We start from the raw sequence: 8,823 nt of genomic DNA, 5'->3' as shown, positions 1-8,823 counted from the left end.
CTATTGGCTGAGGTAGGAGGGCGTGGCTGCGTTCGCCAATGCCCGCCTCAATGCTCTGGCAAAGGCGTGGGAATGCGGCCGCCGCGCACCTGGGACCCTGAGCTGCGCGCGGGCTGGGAGAGGCCGCGGAGAGCGTAAGCGCGGGCTGCTTAATTCCAGCTAGTGAGCGCGCGGTCTCAGACGCCAGCGCGGCGGAGGCGGAGGCGAGCCGGCGAGGGGCGGGCTCTGGATCTGGGGTTTCGGCCCTCCTTAGCTCCCGGCGGTCTCGCCCAGGGAGTCTTAGTTCTGTGTTTAAAGAATAACCCCAAGCGCGTGGCTGAGTGTGAACAAGCGTGTGTGACGTCGGGAGGCGCCGTGACTTAACCGAACCGCCCCGCTCGGCTGTCCCTTGTCTGGACCAAAACTGCTGACTGGCTGACCCCAGCGGTCACATTTGCCCTGTGGGGTTTTTGAAAACCTTAAATCAATGTTGCTTTTCTCTCTGACAACTCCTGAGGCTACTTCCGCGGCCTCTGAGCTGTGGACAGATAAAGACGCAAGTTTCCCCGACCAGGTACTTAACCGCTGGCAGTCGGAGGGTTTGAGAGGGCCCGACTGATGTCGGATTTGCTATCCCTCTGTTATTTCCATGTTGTCTTTGGCCACAAGGACTGTTTAGCAGACCTCCAGCCGTGGGCTGGAGTTTTGTCTACTCAGATGGTAGGAAGGACTCGAGTAATGAAGAGGGGATTTCAGGACACACTTTAGGATTTCCAATTCGAGTTTCTTGGGCTTGGGTAATCCAAATAAGTGCATAACTTCTTCCTCAATCTCCCTGGCGTGTGCAATCGCAGCCGCCGAATTAATTAGATTCAAGACGTGAAGATTCGTGCTTGGAAATTCAATTTCTTTTCTAAATTCCCACTTCATGTCCAATAGTTCTTAGTGCACGGGCAACGTGGGTTGTCTAGGACTCCACTTCTTCTTTCAAATTATGTTTTTAAGCTACTATTTCTGCGTTTAGTGGAATTTTTGAACCGGCTACGCCGAAGTATCTCCGCGAGGGCAGGAAGTGAGGGACCGAACCTGGGACACCGGGGTCCGTTCACCCTCCGTGGCGCTTAGGTACCAGATGGAGGGCGGCGTGTGGTTTGAGGTCCAGCCCGAGACTCCACGCTTAGCGTCGGGACAGTTCTGAGCTTGGTGGTTAAAAAAAAAAAAAAAAAAAGCGTTTGAGAAAGGTCATTTTGCACTCACCACGTGCCTGCGCCACTTACGGATTTATATTTTTCTGGGGCTCTGCCTAGGGCATCTGTTTAACAGTCCATTCTCGCCTAATACAAGACCTGTAGGGTCGGGAAGGAGTAGAGGAAAAGATGTGGACAGGAAAAGACTGAAACCCGGGCAAGAATTGCTCTCAGGGAGTGCGGGACGGAGCCGGATCAACGCAGAGGACCCGCAATGTGGGTGTTAAACTCTGATTAAAACATAAAACTCCTTCCCCACTTGCCTCGGTTTCTTTTGTGCGGTCCCTACAGCGGTGCCTTCAATAACCGTGTGAACAGAAATCCGAAACGTCCCATTCTGCCTTCTGAAACGTAACCCCGGGCTAATCACACAATCAGCGTGGAGCGGGTGGGGCCTGGTAGGGTTAGACCCGGGTCAGTGCCTGGCCCCGGGTCCCCGGGTGGCCGTCACTCTCCATCTCGGCTATCAACCTCAAGCGTGCGCCCGGCCTGCGTGGGACTTCGGGCCTCTGTCCGCGGTAGCGCAGGCTGCTTGAGAGCGGTTGCTCAGAACAGAGTAGGCCAGCAACCCGACGCCATCCCCGCTCCAGGTCCCCGAAATCCTTTTGAGGGTGAGCCCAGTGCACACAGGATCCCGGCCCCAGCTCCCCAGACTGAGCGCGCGAGTGGTTATTGCGCCCCAGCCACAGGTGAACACTCGGCGGCTGGTCTTCGCGAGCTCAGCCTTCACAACTCTGGGTGAGGGCTGCACGTTTTTCAGAATGCCTACAAGTGCAATTAACGTTTGCCACGCGAGCAAATTAGCGGGCGCTTCCAAACGCCTGAAGGAAAACCTAAAATCATAATTGGAAAAAAAAAAAAAAAACCCTACGTCCCCCCCCCAACTAGTGTATTTAATTATAATGATTGCGAAAAATTGCAGAAGGAAATGGTTTGCTTGCAATAAAGTAGCAACTGGTTAAAGTTTTTCCATATTTGTCTTTGAAGACTTACCCGCTGTACCGTGTCATAAAGAAAAACACAGCAGGGACGAAAGCACACACGGATTTAGTGTGTGTGTGTGTGTGTAAATAAAAGCAAAGAAGATCATATTTTTAAAATGTTTAGAACAGTATATAGTAGGCGTTGTATCTGGTAAAGAAGAATGCTTAGAGCAAAAGACAGCATTTTGAACTCTATGGAAAGGGTACGCTCATTTATTTTTAAAATACTTAATACAGAATTAGGGCGACTTTTCCATTAGATCTTTTATTCCCCTCAAATAACTCATTTGCCTGTCCCCTTAGGTGCCTTGTCCTTCTCCTGTCCCTCTAGTCTTGGGTTAGAGGGAGAAACAGAGGAAGTTCTCTTAAAGACCCCAGCCTCCAGCATGCTTAAAAAAAAATCGCGGATTGGAGGTGGGGGGCGGAGTAAGGAGTTTTGGGTGGGGTAGGCAGAAAGAAAAGAGAGAGAAAATGAGAGAATGGCGGGATTTTAAGCTTCATTGCCCTTCGGTGACATCCTTTTCAGGGAAAGTTTGTTGAAGGCTTACTAAGACTAGAAAAAAAAAAAAAGATGCCCGCGAGTAGAGAAAGTAACCTGCAGTTACTCTCTTTCTTTTTGAAAGATTTGAATAACGAGATAATTAGACTGATGGATAAGGTGGTAGTGATGGGGGGAGGACTGTCCTAGAAACAAAATGCTCTTGAGAATGAAAGGCCAGGACGACAGATCTAAAGGGAATGGAGGAAGGGAGACTGTCGCCTTCGCGAAATTGGTCCTTTGCCCGTGTTTTGTGCTTATGTGATTCAACTGTCTTAGTGGCCTGAGAATGGTATGTCCAGTGAAATTTGATCAGAAGATATCCAATTCAATGGTTTGGATATTCCTCTCGGACGACTTTCCCCCTACTCATTTGTTATGAAGTTAGTTTTCGCATCTATATTGATACATTTGACAATCTTGACCAAGTCTTATCTTGTCCCACAAAGTTTGTGTTTTGTTGAACAAACTAAGGAAGTGATTGCTTTACTGTAATTCTAAAAATTCTCTTCTGGCATTTGGGGAATGAATTGGGTTCTCTTTTTATTATTTTTGATCTGCTTTTCTCTTCATTAAAGCCCTCTGATTTTTTTTTTAAGATCCGTGTTCACACTTTGTTATTTGAGGCTTTTCTGAATCCTTGAGACTATTTAAAATTATTTATAAAATGCCATGTATCCCAGCATTTGGCTCAGAAAGCCATCAAAGGCATATCACTTTAAAAATGTTTGAAGGTAGTTTTGAGAGAAGTGAAGTCAGGGCAATTCTGTTATTTAGAGAGCTTTCTATAACCTAAATGCACATAGTTCAAGCAGAGAAGTCCAATATTTTACACCTTTTGAAATGTAATAATTTACAGGGCTCTCTCCTACATAGGGAGGATAAACAGGTTCCTCTGGTAAGTGCTAGTCTATTTGCAATTGCTGGGGCAGGTGATAAGCACAAGTGTATCTGTGGGCGGCCTGGCTGGGAGGTCTTCCTTGAATACATGGCTATGCTGAGCTGGCAACGCCTTAAAATGAGTGAGAATGCTGAGCCAGGGAAGTGGAAGCCAAGGGTAAGATCCTTGTGAATTTCAATACCTTTCCTAACATCAGGCTGGTAGGAGGCAGGCCAGTCTAGGGTCACTGTGGGACACAAATTTGCAAGCCAGTAAAGCAAAACAAAGCTCAAAACCAAGGATAAATTTTGGCCCACCAAATTTTCAAGGTTGGTCATCTCTAAGGAGCTGATTTACCTGTTTTAACAATATTCATGTCTAAGTCGCTACACTCCTGCATTATTTCTTCCCCATTAGGAGCTATTTATTTGTTATATCCAATATTCTGAGAAAGGATGTCTAAGATCCCAAATACTCTTTTCCTGGAAGTTACAATGTTTAAATTGATCTCTGCTTTAAGGGAAAATTTATTTAAAAGCTTTTATTTCATGGTGTTATTAGTGCTGTTATTAGTGCTTAGCACATGTTCAAGGATGAAGACTGTTTTATTGTAGGACCCTGAAAAGGAGGTTGTGTAGCAAGTAAATTTTTCCATATTCCAGTAAATAGCAGCCAGAAGATATCAACACACTGTATTAACTGAACTCTTCATGAGGATTAAATTTATGTTGGCAGGGTTTTCTTTTAAGGAAAGCCTTAAATGTCCATATTCTTGAAATTGTTTGATTGGCAGATTTTCCCCTCTTTTAAGGATATAGAAAAACACATTCTCTTCTATCATGAAAATGATCTTTTAACTAATGGTATCCTCATCCTCTGGAATAATGAGTGGCATATAGTGGGTATAATAAATGGTTTGGAATAATATTTTTGTTAAAATTAATGAACCCTCTGCTTTTTACTATAGAGTTTAGATATATTGATATAAAATATAAATAACCATGAATTAAAGGGCATGAAAAGATGAGGAGAATATACTTAAATATGAAGAGGAAAGCATATATTGAGAATGGGGCCTTAGTTCAGCCCTGAGCTTGCTGAAATCCAAATCAGAAGAAAAATAGTGAATTTTCTAATTTTTATATTCATATAATTAGAAGCACATAGTTTCTCACAAAAGAAAAACTTTATCTAGTTACTGAATACTAAAAGAACTACATGATTGTCTTGGTCACAGATTTTTAAAATTATTTAAGATAATTATTTTCTTTGTCAAAAATTATCTTGAAAATATCTCTATTACAACATGAAAAATAAAATTGACTTGATGCATAAATGAAAACAATAGTTTTTCTCCTAATAGCTGGAAAAAACCATCCACTAAACTGTCAAAATTAATTAATCGACATTAATAGGACCAGTGTCTCACAGTGTTCCAAAAAAATGTGAATTCTCAGTAAGAAAGTGTCTGCTTTCAGTTTCAAACAGAAAAAGAAATTTCAATGAGAGATTTCTCAATCTGCCATTACAGAGAGACTCTTGATATTTTTGAAATATAAAGTACTATGGAAAGTTTTAAGACTAAACATATTTGCCCATAGAATGCAAATGAACATCTATATTTTCTTTTTAAAAAAATATTTATTTTTTAGTTATAGGTGGACACAATATCTTTATTTTATTTTTATGTGATGCTGAGGATCAAACCCAGTGCCTCATACGTGCTAGGCGAGGGCTCTATCTCTAAGCCACAATCCCAGCCCTATATTTTCTTAATACATTTATTGGAACATTTTTATTAGATATGTGCAGTTTTATACCCTCTTATTTTAAAATTGTTAGGCAACTATCTGGAAAAAAAGAAAACCAGAATAGATTAGAAGTAAGAACTTTCTAATTTTAGATTTACTGTGGAAAAAAATACAGGCTATTTTTGGACCTTTGTGATTTGTCAATTTATTGAAATATATACTGTCCAAGAATCATAGAAAAATAACAAGCTCCCCTCCCCCACTTGACAGGGCTAAATTTATTCTACCAGGTAAGAATTTAACTAATTCTTAATATATATTGATTAAAAGGTTAAAAGCACAGCTGTTTTTTTTTTTGTTGTTGTGCTAGCTTTCAAAATGATTTAATAATATAATAATATGTTGGGAATATTGAACTAAATTTTTTTTAGAGGTAGATTTGGGTCTAAAGTCATAGCTCATGTCTTTTCTAAGAAATAAATACTTTAAAGAAAATAGCAGTTTATTGAGGGATTTCAATATTCACTACTGCAGTGCACTCTTTGAAAACAGAATGTAATGCTCCTTAACAGAGAGCAACTAAGCTCAACTGCAGCATGGAGAAAGAAGGACAGCGCAATATGCCTTGAATATGTAAGAAAAGTAGACATTTGTTTCCATAGCACTTTTAATCTGATTATTGAATTATGAATCAGCACTCACAGTGCTGGAGGATTTTGTTGTTGTTGTTAAGCCTAGCTATCAGGATTTTCCTAGAATAACAGTCTCAATGGGAACATTAAAGAAAATCTGAAAGACAAAATGTGATTGTAAAATAGAGTACAAAGAAATTACAGATGTAGGCATGTATGTATACCTCTGTCTACAAATAGAAGTAACTATAGGTTTTTTTTAAAAAGCACAAAATAATTAAAGGTTTTATAATTGACATGACTTGGTTTTTGGTATATAAAAGGCCAGGCCTATAACTTAACTCAGGAAAATTGCTGCATTTTGGAGTTAAAACCATTTGCAAATGGCATTTATTGATTTTAATATATTTGGGTGGTATTAATTTTTGAGAATTGTATTCATTATATTTTAGTTTAATTTACTTAAAAAACTGTAAAATAAAATAATACCTTATCTTTTGTCTATTCTATTGTCTACATTTTAGAGAAGTTTCTTTATGAAGTTTTAAAAACTATACCCTTAAAGCCACACATTAGTATTTTGTACCTCTTAGGATAATGGCAATAAAATTGTTATGACAGAGAGTTGGAAGAGTAATTCTTCCTGCTCAGATGGAACACTTGAAAAATCATGTCCTCTTTGCATGAAACCATGACATATTGCATAATTAGTTATATACTTGTTTGTAGAGATTCTAGATGAGATAAAAATATTTGAAAAAAATTTTAGATGTTAACCATATATTCATGTTTTTTGGAGTGTGACTTTGGAGAAGAATGTCCATACTTTAATTTTAACAATGAAACACTTTGTTCTTATTTAAAAATGGAGTTTGAGAACATTATAGTGGAGACTAAATAGATATAACTCTGTGTAGTATGTGGCAGGGTGGGAATGATCTAAAAATGAACCAAAGAGGTTATAAGCAGAGATCATTGACAGAACTGTTAGTGTGTATACTTGAAAGTAATAAGACAAACTTCCATTAGTCATTGCTTGATTTTTCTCATAATTTTTTCATTCTCATTTCCAGGCCATTAAGATACTGACCACCTACTTTGAGCAATGTTTCCTGCTAAGTAGTGTGGGCAAGATATGATGAACAGGATTCAATTCCTGCTCTCTGGAAATAGCAAGGAAAATAATACGGGAGTCTAAACAAACAACTGGTATATAAAATGGGATGTACTGAAGGCCAAAGTAAGCAGAAAAGTACATGTTATGGACCCAAAGAAAGAAAAGATTCATTTTTAAAGGGAGATTTCAGCAGTGGCAGCTCTAAAATGTTTGTGTAGGGTTAGAGACAGTAATCTTGTGGGAAGGAGGAGGGTGGCCCGTGGATTTTTATTTTCAAGCTCCATTTATGTAACAAGCACACTATTTTTACTTAGATATTATGTCTATTGTGCTCTTAAACACTATGGGAGGTGAGCATCTATACCTATTTATCCTTTAGTGCTATCATGGGGTAAAGAGGAAATGTGGCATTTGAGCAGGTCCTTGAAAGATGCACAAAATAGCTACAACTTTAAATAGACCTTTTTAGAGCAGGATCAGCATTTGCAAAGACATAGGGATCATCATTTGCACTCACAGACTGAAGAGTGCAAATGATCATTAGGCAAAGATGGGTGGTGCTTAGTTTGAATCAGGGAAATGGAAGGAAAGTGAGTGGAGGGAAGAGAGTTGCCTTGGGAAATGAGTCAGGCTGCAGGCAAATTGTGGAGGATCTGGGTAATCACCTAAAGAAAAATTAAGATTCACTGGAAGACCTGGGGTTGTGGCTCATTGGTAGAGCACCTGCCTCATGTGTGTGGGGCAGTGGTTTCCATCCTCAGCACCACATAAAAATGAATAAAATAGATAGAGGTATTGTGTCCATCTACAACTAAAAAAAAAAAAAAATTAAAAAGAAAAGGGATTCACAGGAGGCTTTAGAACATAATTCATTAGATGCATTCATTTATTTTAGTCAAGTTTCTTTCTTGTTCTGGATGTCAATAACTCAAATCAAAACATTATAGTAGAAGAAAAATTTCAGGATAATTTGTCTTGAGAAATGAGATTTTTATATTCTTTGTTTCTCAATGCAAGATATTTCGTCATTAGAAGATGCTATACTTTGGGTATTGTATGTCCCCTAAGGATCTGGTGTTAAAGGATTGGTTGGTCTCTAGCCTTTGGTGTACTGGAAGGTAGAGGTACCCATAAGAGGTGTGGCCTAGGGGAAAAAATTAGATCATTGGGATCATGCTCTTGAAGGGGATATTGGAAGCCAAACCCTTTGCTATCTTTTGCTTACTGGTTACTATGACACAAACTCCACCATGTGGTTCTGCCATGATAATACTCCGTAGCCTCAGACCCAAAACAACAGAGACCACGGAATAAAACCTTTAAAATTATGAGCCAAATAAACCTTTTCCCGTTGTAAGTTATGTCAGGTATTTTTTATAGCGATGGAAAGTGGACTAATACAGAAATATTGTCAGGTGGGACTGTGGACTGAGCCCTTCGGAAGCTCATTGCTTTTATTTTTTATTTATTTATTTATTTATTTATTTTGCCACAATACTGAATCTTTTATTATTAATTTTTTTAAAAATATTTTATTGTTGGCTGTTCAAAACATTACATAGTTCTTGATATATCATATTTCACACTTTGATTCAAGTGGGTTATGAGCTCCCATTTTTACCCCATATACAAATTGCAGAATCACATCAGTTACACATCCATTGATTTACATATTGCCATACTAGTGTCTGTTGTG

At 39.4% G+C, this 8,823-nt stretch overlaps 1 protein-coding gene and 1 long non-coding RNA gene across 2 annotated transcripts in view; one reads left to right on the top strand and one right to left on the bottom strand.

Moving 5' to 3' along the window:
* The window catches only part of Hey2 (hes related family bHLH transcription factor with YRPW motif 2), a 34,746-nt gene that overhangs the window by 10,937 nt on the left and 14,986 nt on the right, over window positions 1-8,823 (bottom strand). The gene's annotated exons all lie outside the window — the stretch shown is intronic.
* LOC125614913 overlaps window positions 12-8,823 on the top strand; it is a 14,712-nt gene continuing 5,900 nt past the window's right edge. The window contains exon 1 of the long non-coding RNA XR_007345501.1: window positions 12-553. This is a non-coding gene — a long non-coding RNA (uncharacterized LOC125614913). The remainder of the gene's footprint in view (window positions 554-8,823) is intronic.

Source organism: Marmota marmota, unplaced genomic scaffold, assembly GCF_001458135.2.
Source record: "Marmota marmota marmota unplaced genomic scaffold, marMar, whole genome shotgun sequence".
Taxonomy (NCBI): domain Eukaryota; kingdom Metazoa; phylum Chordata; class Mammalia; order Rodentia; family Sciuridae; genus Marmota; species Marmota marmota.
This window is presented reverse-complemented; position numbering and strand designations above follow the sequence as displayed.